This window comes from Neopsephotus bourkii, unplaced genomic scaffold (genome assembly GCF_033783945.1).
Source record: "Neopsephotus bourkii isolate Nb327-2 ecotype Australia unplaced genomic scaffold, CSIRO-AGI_Nbou_v1 NB_354, whole genome shotgun sequence".
NCBI classification, from domain to species: Eukaryota; Metazoa; Chordata; class Aves; order Psittaciformes; family Psittacidae; genus Neopsephotus; species Neopsephotus bourkii.
Window position 1 is genome coordinate 1,312,592 of NW_026900860.1, and position 8,351 is coordinate 1,320,942.

Genomic DNA, 8,351 nt, shown 5'->3' on the forward strand with positions numbered 1-8,351 from the left:
AAAAACCCTGCAGGGTTTCTACAAAGGTCATCACTATGTACACAAATGTATGCTCAATGATACCTTTTTGTCATGCAAGATAAACAGTATGAATTACTGGGTAAATTCATGTGAACCCGGGTAATATACATACACCAAAGAACTTCTGTATAATCTAACTGTTCGAGTCAGTGACTTCATTTCAGGGAATCACAAGCTGGAATGCTCAGATTGTTCAGTCCAGGCTAACACAGAGCCATTTGCATGTATTCAGTTCCAGGCTAAGTCCACTCCTAAGTACATGCGTGGTCTGCAGACAGACTTCAACAGAGCTGCTACATAAATGCAAACCCATAACATGCTGATTTGGGGCACAGTGCTACTGGATTGGCCATTAACAAACCAAGTCACATACAAGCACAGGAGCATGTGAATTCTAGCCATTGCCACCAGCTAGATTAAAAAGGATGCTTGTGAACAAGATCTGAGTTTTAGCAAATCAGAAGTACCAATTCTGTGAGATTACACTTGATTGAGTACCCTTGAGATTAGTGGTTAATCAGTAAAGTTGCAGCACAACGTACATTGTTTTAGTGCATTTATGAAAGGCACTGTTCGCATCTCCCCCCCAGTTCAAGTACCTCAAGATCCTTCCCAGATTCTGTTTTAGAATTCACCTTTAATCTTTGCTACTACGGAAACATACATGTGTCCAGTTTCTCTTATCTCCCACCCCCCTTTAAAGTTGCAGGTGCTTACACAGGCACAAAGAAAGACTTAAATCTTTGAGGAGAAGATGGAAAACTCTCCTACTTCTCAAGTAAGTGGAATGCCCATTCAGCTGTAGCTCTTCCTGCTCCTGGGGAGTCGAAAGAATTCCAGAAACAATGTCAATAATGTCATCATTAATCACAAGGAGCATTCTTTGCAATGACTGTATTCTTTGTGTTGCCTGGGTAACGGGTAGGTATTTCACTGTATCAGGTTATGTCCTGCCAGGTTTGTAATTGAAGTGGCCTGGCAGTTTTAATATTTCAGAGTGGCACAAATGAGTCACGGGCTTGACTGCTCCTGCTGAGCATGAATTATGTACCTCCTTTTAAGAGAGGTCCAATGCAAAACTATAGCAGAGATCCTGGGCCCCGGGTCACCCCTACTACAGCATTCATCCTACACTGAAGGAAACTTCAGTCTGCATTCTGTTCAGAAACGTGATTCCTGTGAACCGTCAAATAACCCCATCACAGCTATAGATTGCTCCTCTCTTGTAAGACAAGACCACTTCCACCTCTGGGCTGTCATTTCAGCCATCAGTGTTTCATTGCCACACTGCAACTAGTACTAAGAACAGGTACAGATGAATCACTGCTCAAAGAGCCCAAGTGCTCTGTGTAACCCAGGCTCCAGCTTCCTTAGGAACTCCTCAGAATCTTTCCTTGAAGGTAAAAGACAAAACAAGTCACATTTTTCTTCCCAGTTCATCTCAATATTCCAAACCCCTCACTTACTGAAGATACAACTTCATTAGTTGCAATCATTTCTGCGAGCACAGAGGATGTTTGAGTTTCTTCTCTCCCAAAAGGGAGAGATGAGGAAATAACCCGGGTGATAATTAAAGAGATAACATCTGGAAATAGCAAACTTGCAGCCAACTTTTGGCAACTGGCAAGGCTCACACAAGTGCTCCCCACCTCCTGCCCACGCTGCCTTTCCTACAGGTTTCAGTGGAAGACACTTGCCTTGGAAAACTTCCATGAAGGTCCTACTCTGCTGCTCCTTTACTCCAATGGCCGAGTACATCAGGCAGAACCCAGCAAGAGTGGACATCTGAAGGCCAAATCAAAGCTAACTGAATTGCCTAACAATATTGTCAGGAGGACAGATTTTACTGAACATTTGGTTCTTGCTTTTTTCTTTTAATGTATCCTTTTTTTAAGCCACACTTCCCAGAGTCAAGTACTAAAAATAAGGAATAAGATTATCCAAAACATAACTTAGGGCTATCGTGATTGTGGAGAAGCAGCTCAAAGTAAAAGCTGAAGAGATCTAAAACTGCATTTTTAAGATGCATTCAGATTGCACAGCAGAGTGGCCAATGCCAACTTACCCCTGGGCTGTCTTGGATGGAGCTGCTGGAAGCAAAGATTTAAACAGGAAGAGGGTGCCAAGCTCCCAGCAGCTTTCCATGTCAAACATTCCCAGCTCTGCCAGCAGAAGGCACGTGGTCACATGCAGGTGAGAACTCACAAGTCAGAAGTACGTTGTACCACAGGTAAAGAGTGGCTGATTTGGTAATAGATTATTAGCATGGAACTGCTGTTATTAACCACAATGAAAAGGGCAGTGCCTGGACAGCACAAACCCCAAGAGAAGCAGAAAGGCACATTTCAGGTGATGAGGCAGGCATCGCCTTTCCCATCTGTCTTGTCACAGCAGGAGCTCACTATGTTTGTATTACAGAATGGGCTTCACTGAAAACAAATGTTAAGCTCCCGTATCCCTCTTGGGAAGCTGTTTTTCTGGTGAGGTAGTGTTTACACCTATACATAAATACATTCAGTGAATCATCAACGTTCCCATCTGCCATTTAGTACACTCATATCATTAAACGACAGAGCTGTACATGAGTACCCTGGTTGCAACACAGGGTTTGGTGGTTCTTTCAGAAAGAAAAGGGGGCTGGGGGAAAGATTGATTCATCACCATGCCATCTTGAAATAGCTTTGCTCAAAAGCATTACCGCTGTGCAAGTTCTGCACTGGTTTTGTTATATTGCCAAGTTGGACTACTGTAGGTATTGCAATACTCTCAGTAGTCATGGGAGCTCCATTTTCCTATATAAAAAGGAAAATATCCCTCCGCAAATCATCAGAACAGTATTTGGTACATCCGTAAGACCAATGAATTACTAAAACAGCAAATTATGAGGAACTGGGTTTGTTTTGTGGAGTTTTCTTTGTTTCAATGGGAAAAACAACACAGAAGAACTGCTTTTCTGAAGGTCAGGCCAAAAATAGGAAGACAACTAAACTCCCCCCCCCCCGAAATAAAAATCAGAGTCTCTTTTTGTTCTTCATCTAGTGTACCCATGCTAACAAAACACGAATCTCTGCAGGTGACCTATCATGTGGGATGCTTAGAAATGCCTACCCAACTCACAAAGACTTTGTCCACATGAACATGCAAATGCTTGCAGCAGGCAAAAAACAAGGCAAGGTTCTGCATCTCTCCCACAGGACATGAAGACTGTCAGGTAAATGTTCCTCTGCAAGGATGAAAATGCACATCCATTCTTTTTCAGTGACAAAGACACAAAGGAAATCAACTGTCAGAGTTTACACGCTGCAGGCAGCATCAGTTCATGCTGCTTGAGGAAAAACGTGTCAGAATGATGGCTTTACCAACTGTAATTAGTATAATTTATTACAATAGCTTTTGGTCCTGCCTCATGAAATGAGGGAAAGAGGCCTGAAGAGGTAAGACACCATTTCCTGTGGATTATTACAACACCTGGAATTTCCTATCTGTCTGAAGTGGGTGACTACCTCCGAGAGGTCCCCATCCACGTTGTTGCTTCACTCAGTGCACAACCCCCTAGTTTGAGCGTTGTCATTTGCACAGACCAGTTTTTGCGAATACACACCTACAAAAACAGTGCCAGTGATAGAAGCCTGGCTTTGGCCAGACTTCCCAAGTGTTCATGTAGGAATAACACCAGTGTAACTACAAAGTAACATCAAATCAGAACCTTGACATCTGCATGCTTTAGGACTTAGTAAAAGCGGGGAAGTCAGATGGCTGTCATCACTCACCGCTCTTAGCTGCTGCCTGGATGCACTGCTGGCGAATCGGTGCACATTCAAGTACACCTCATGCACCCCAGAGCAAAGACTGACAACTCACTGCAGGCCTGGCCTCATCCCCTGCTCCACAAGGGCATTCCTCCCCTTCCGCTGCCTCACTGGTGGTGGTGCCTCACAGCAGACGGGAAGGCTGGTCACTGCTGCAGTGATCTCTGCCCTCTCAAACTGGCCATGCAGAAATGCTACAGGTCAGACCTGTGTGAACAGATTATCCCCTCTAAATTTGTGTTAAATACAGAGATACACCACAGATATTTGCTCAGTCAGTCCAACAGTTGATTATTACTTTCAGGATACACCACACATCTTCCCCAGCACCTTCCTTGTACTGGCTCTGTGAAGTTGCTGCAGTCAGCCAAGCCAAGCCTGCTGATTCAGCTGAAACAACACCCTAAAAATGAAACTTTTACCTGGATAAACTCGTGATCTGATGCAAAGAGCAAAGACAAAGGCAGGAGCAAGCTGGAGAAAGAGCCGTATCAGCAGCACCACACCCCTGAATCACCCATCATCTGTGGCAGAGTCCATCCATCCACATACCATTCAGTTTATGACACACCATCTCTTCTAGTTCAACTGCTACTCAGTGGTTTTGCTCTCTAGTTAGAAGCTCTTAAGCATGGACAGCTATTAATTTCAAATTAACTGCATTCCTAAACTTAGGACTTCTAGTAAGCAGGGAAGGAGTGTGTAAGATGGGCTGCCAGCAAGTCATAAACTGTTGAGCAAAAGTATTTCAGATCAGACAACCCACACAAGCCACCTTTTCCTTTGGAGCTTTGTATTCACCATTAATACCCATAAAAACACCCCCAAATAACTGCTTTTATTAATCAGAGTTTTGAAAGACTCCTTGAAACCCACAAACTCAAATCTGAGGGAATGTGTATGTAAGACTCCCTATCCATTTAAGAAAAAAGGAAAAGGGTTAGTTTTAAGACTATGAGGTGCTTATGGCCTAAGTTTTATTTCTACACAATAGAAGAGGTATCGCCTTGACTGCTCTACTGGGTCTCTGGTTCAACACTGACAAAAAAGAACACAGAAACTGCTTTTTACCACACTTAGGTGCCCAGCAGACACAGTTTAAGGCATTGCTCATTCTCTTGATAGCCTGGGAAAGACTTTTCTCCCAATATTCACTGAAAGCTCTTCCTACCTTGTCTAAGGTCCTTGGATCAGGAGGCTGAGGCTAACTGGAAACTCCATTAACATACAGCCAAGCTGTCCTTCATTTCAGTAGCATTGCTTTGAGGTGGGTAAGCAAGGGGTAGATAACGACTATCCTAAAAGCAAATGAGAACATCACGATGACACTTGCTATTTCTCAGCACTCTGTTGACAGTCAGCAGAGCAGAGCAACTTTGAAGCATGCAGAACAGCCCCTGGCTTGAGTGCTCACTGTAAGCTGTGACTTCAATGCTGAGTTTGAGCAGCTGCTGTTTGTCAGGGAGATATCCCTTGAAGTACAAAGAACTCGGGAGCTATCTAGGGTCACCATCAAAACAGGCTTATTTCCAGTAACACAAGCCAGCACCTGGCTTCAAAATTCACATGGGGATGAAGGTAACTGCAACACTGTGTACTATCTGGTAAGAAAAGCAACCTAACACTTGTTTTTCACTTGCTTTTAAGAAGTACTTCTGTCTCTATCCCTCTCTCTGCTTTCAAGATTAATATAGGCCAAGTCTCCTTTTGCTTAGCATCTAAGGCTGTGTCCTTGGAGGCATCTATGTGGGTGAAGCAAGAGCAGCTTCAGTACTGCTGGATGCTGCATTACAGCAGTTGGGCAGAGCGAACTACCAGTTCTTGGGCCCTGCTCAACTCAGAACTGCCTTGTGAGCTGGCAGGGCTCTCAAGACACCCATCTCCCCTTTATTTTCCCATACACACACTTGGTTTGGACAGTGCAGATACCTTAGTACACCTGCACTGCCACAAAAGGAACAGATTGTTTTGAGATGCTGCTAAAAGGGCACGTGTCAGTGTGCTGAGCCAGCAGACAGCAAAGCACTGTAGGCCAGCAGAAAGAGGACAGCAAGAAACACAGCTACTTTTGAAGGCAAGATGCTTCATGCTGTACGAGATCCCTCTTCCTTTATATACATACACACATGGTGAACATCATTCAAAAGGGATTTTAGGAATGAATATCATTCATTCAAATCCTATTGATTCTTCAGTAAGTTTTGTTGGGTTTTTTAAACTCAAGTTGTAAAATTACTTTCTTTACTGATGTCACAACTTTACGCACATATTTAAAGGATCATTGAGCTTTCTTCCAGACCTGTTAAGTCCTGTGAAACTGTACAGAAAAATCAGGTTAAAGTGAATGTCTATCCACCATCAGATCCAAAAGCCTTAGCTAAATCAAAGCATTTCAGTCCTTGGTTAAAATGAATGCATTACCAAGGGAACAAAACTGGGAAGAAAAGGGAAGTCTCATGTGCCATGAATACACACAGTAAGTGACGCTTAGGGAATCACTTGTGAAAAACACTTAAATGACCTTAGCAGGAGGTTACACACTAAATTCCAGAGGAAGGCAGAATCTGACAGGGGAAATTCCTTCCCTACCCCTTGTTGAGTTCCACATTCCCTTGAGCAAGAGGTCAGCCAGGAATCTAGAAATGACACTTTCTGGTATGTTGGAGCACAGGGTCACAAGAAGTGGCGTAGTGAGTACGTCTGAGACCATCTGGCTCCATCACCCACAGAGAAGTCAGCTTAAATCCTCAAGCCTAGGAACTATTCCTATTAGCTTAATGCAGAACTGCACGTTATGAATACCTCCTGTCATCTTCACTCGATCATCTCCACCTTTCCCCAGCCCAGTGATTTATCAGAGCTAGATGAAACCCAGATGATGATGGTAGCTGCCTGCATATGCCTGTTTGTTGTTTGAATTCACAGCAGCAACTTCAAACCTGTGTCTAGCCACTGCATATTTTCCTTCTTCTGCCACTACAGGAAGAAGAGCTGAATTGTCTTCCATTATCAGTATGCAGCTATGCAGAGTGATCAAGTTACTGCTTTGTTTATTGGGAAACCCTAGTGACATTTAACTTGGTCCATATCATAGGAAGTACTGTCTAGATTCTTTGTTGCACATCTTTAAGCACAGGCACCAGAAAGAGAATGCAGGATTCAAGCAAGACAACCTCCCTGCTTCTATTAATGGTCAAGGAACACATTCACTGCTGATGGCTTTCTGTGCATTGCTGTAACTGTAACACCCTTCTTCACTTCTCTTTTGGTGTTTTGAATCATTGACTTATATGAAAACCTTGGTTTGCAGAGTGTATTTCAAAGTGTATTAGGAATGAAGATACACAATGTTTGAAAACAAACACCCAGGGGACATCCTCACTACAAACTTCATATAAACCACTGCTTACATAGAAGGACAATAGAGTAACAGGTCCAGGGTCTTGCTTGATCAGCACCCACCTGTATGAACCTACAAATAAGCCAGCATGAGAAACCCTTCAGCGCATTAGGAATTCAAGTGCAAGCCACTTTCCTGTACAAACTCATCTCCAATAAATGCTACTCACCCTCTTCCAGAAGGCATCTACCCTCACCCTGCAACCCCCATACCTAGCACCCAGGCTTGCAGACTTCAGTTATTGTTTGCCTGGCTCCAAAACTGATCCAAGTTCCTGGAATTCTAGAGGCCTGTGAAGAGACCTGCTTGGAGAAGGAACCATTTTTCCTTCTGCAGCAGGGTTAGTCTTACTGATTCACAGGCAATGAAGCCTCAGGTGAGGTCAGGGGCTTCCCTAGGTAAGTTTTTTTCCTACTAGGCTTCTCCCAAGTTTAGCTATTCACTACGAAACAGCTTATGACTTAGGAGGAAAGGCTGAGTACTTTTGGGATGCTGCCATCACAGGTTTCCAGCAACATATTGGTCAATACAGAGCAAGAAACACACATTCATTATGCAGGATAAAAAAAAAGAAGTGTTTGACCTCTTAGTCTTTTTCTTATTACAATAAGGAGGGTTTTGTGGTTAAGACACAGATCTATGACTTTAATGAAAGAACCCAATCTGTCACAAACAGTTCAGATCTTCAATGTGACAGACAGCATGCACACCACCAGGGGAATCATCTCTTTCTGGACCATGAAACTATTTGTAGCTATGGGTACATGTATGCACACAGAGCTGTACGGACCTGCTGAAGAGCGTCCAGAGGAGGGCCACAAAAATGACCAGAGGGATGGAGCACCTCTCTGAGAGAGTTAGGGTTGTTCAGCTAGAGAAGGCTCTGGGGAGACCTTATTGTGGTCTTTCAGTTCTTAAAAGGGGCTTCTAAGAAATATGGGGAGAGACTTTTTGCAGGGCCTGTTATGACAGGATGAGGAGTGATGGGTTTAAATTAGAAGAGGAAGATTCAGGCTGGATGTGAGGAAAAAGTTCTTTACAGTAAGGATGGTGAAAAACTGGCACAGGCTGCCCAGAGAGGTGCTGGATGCCCCATCCCTGGAAACATTGCAGGCCAGGCT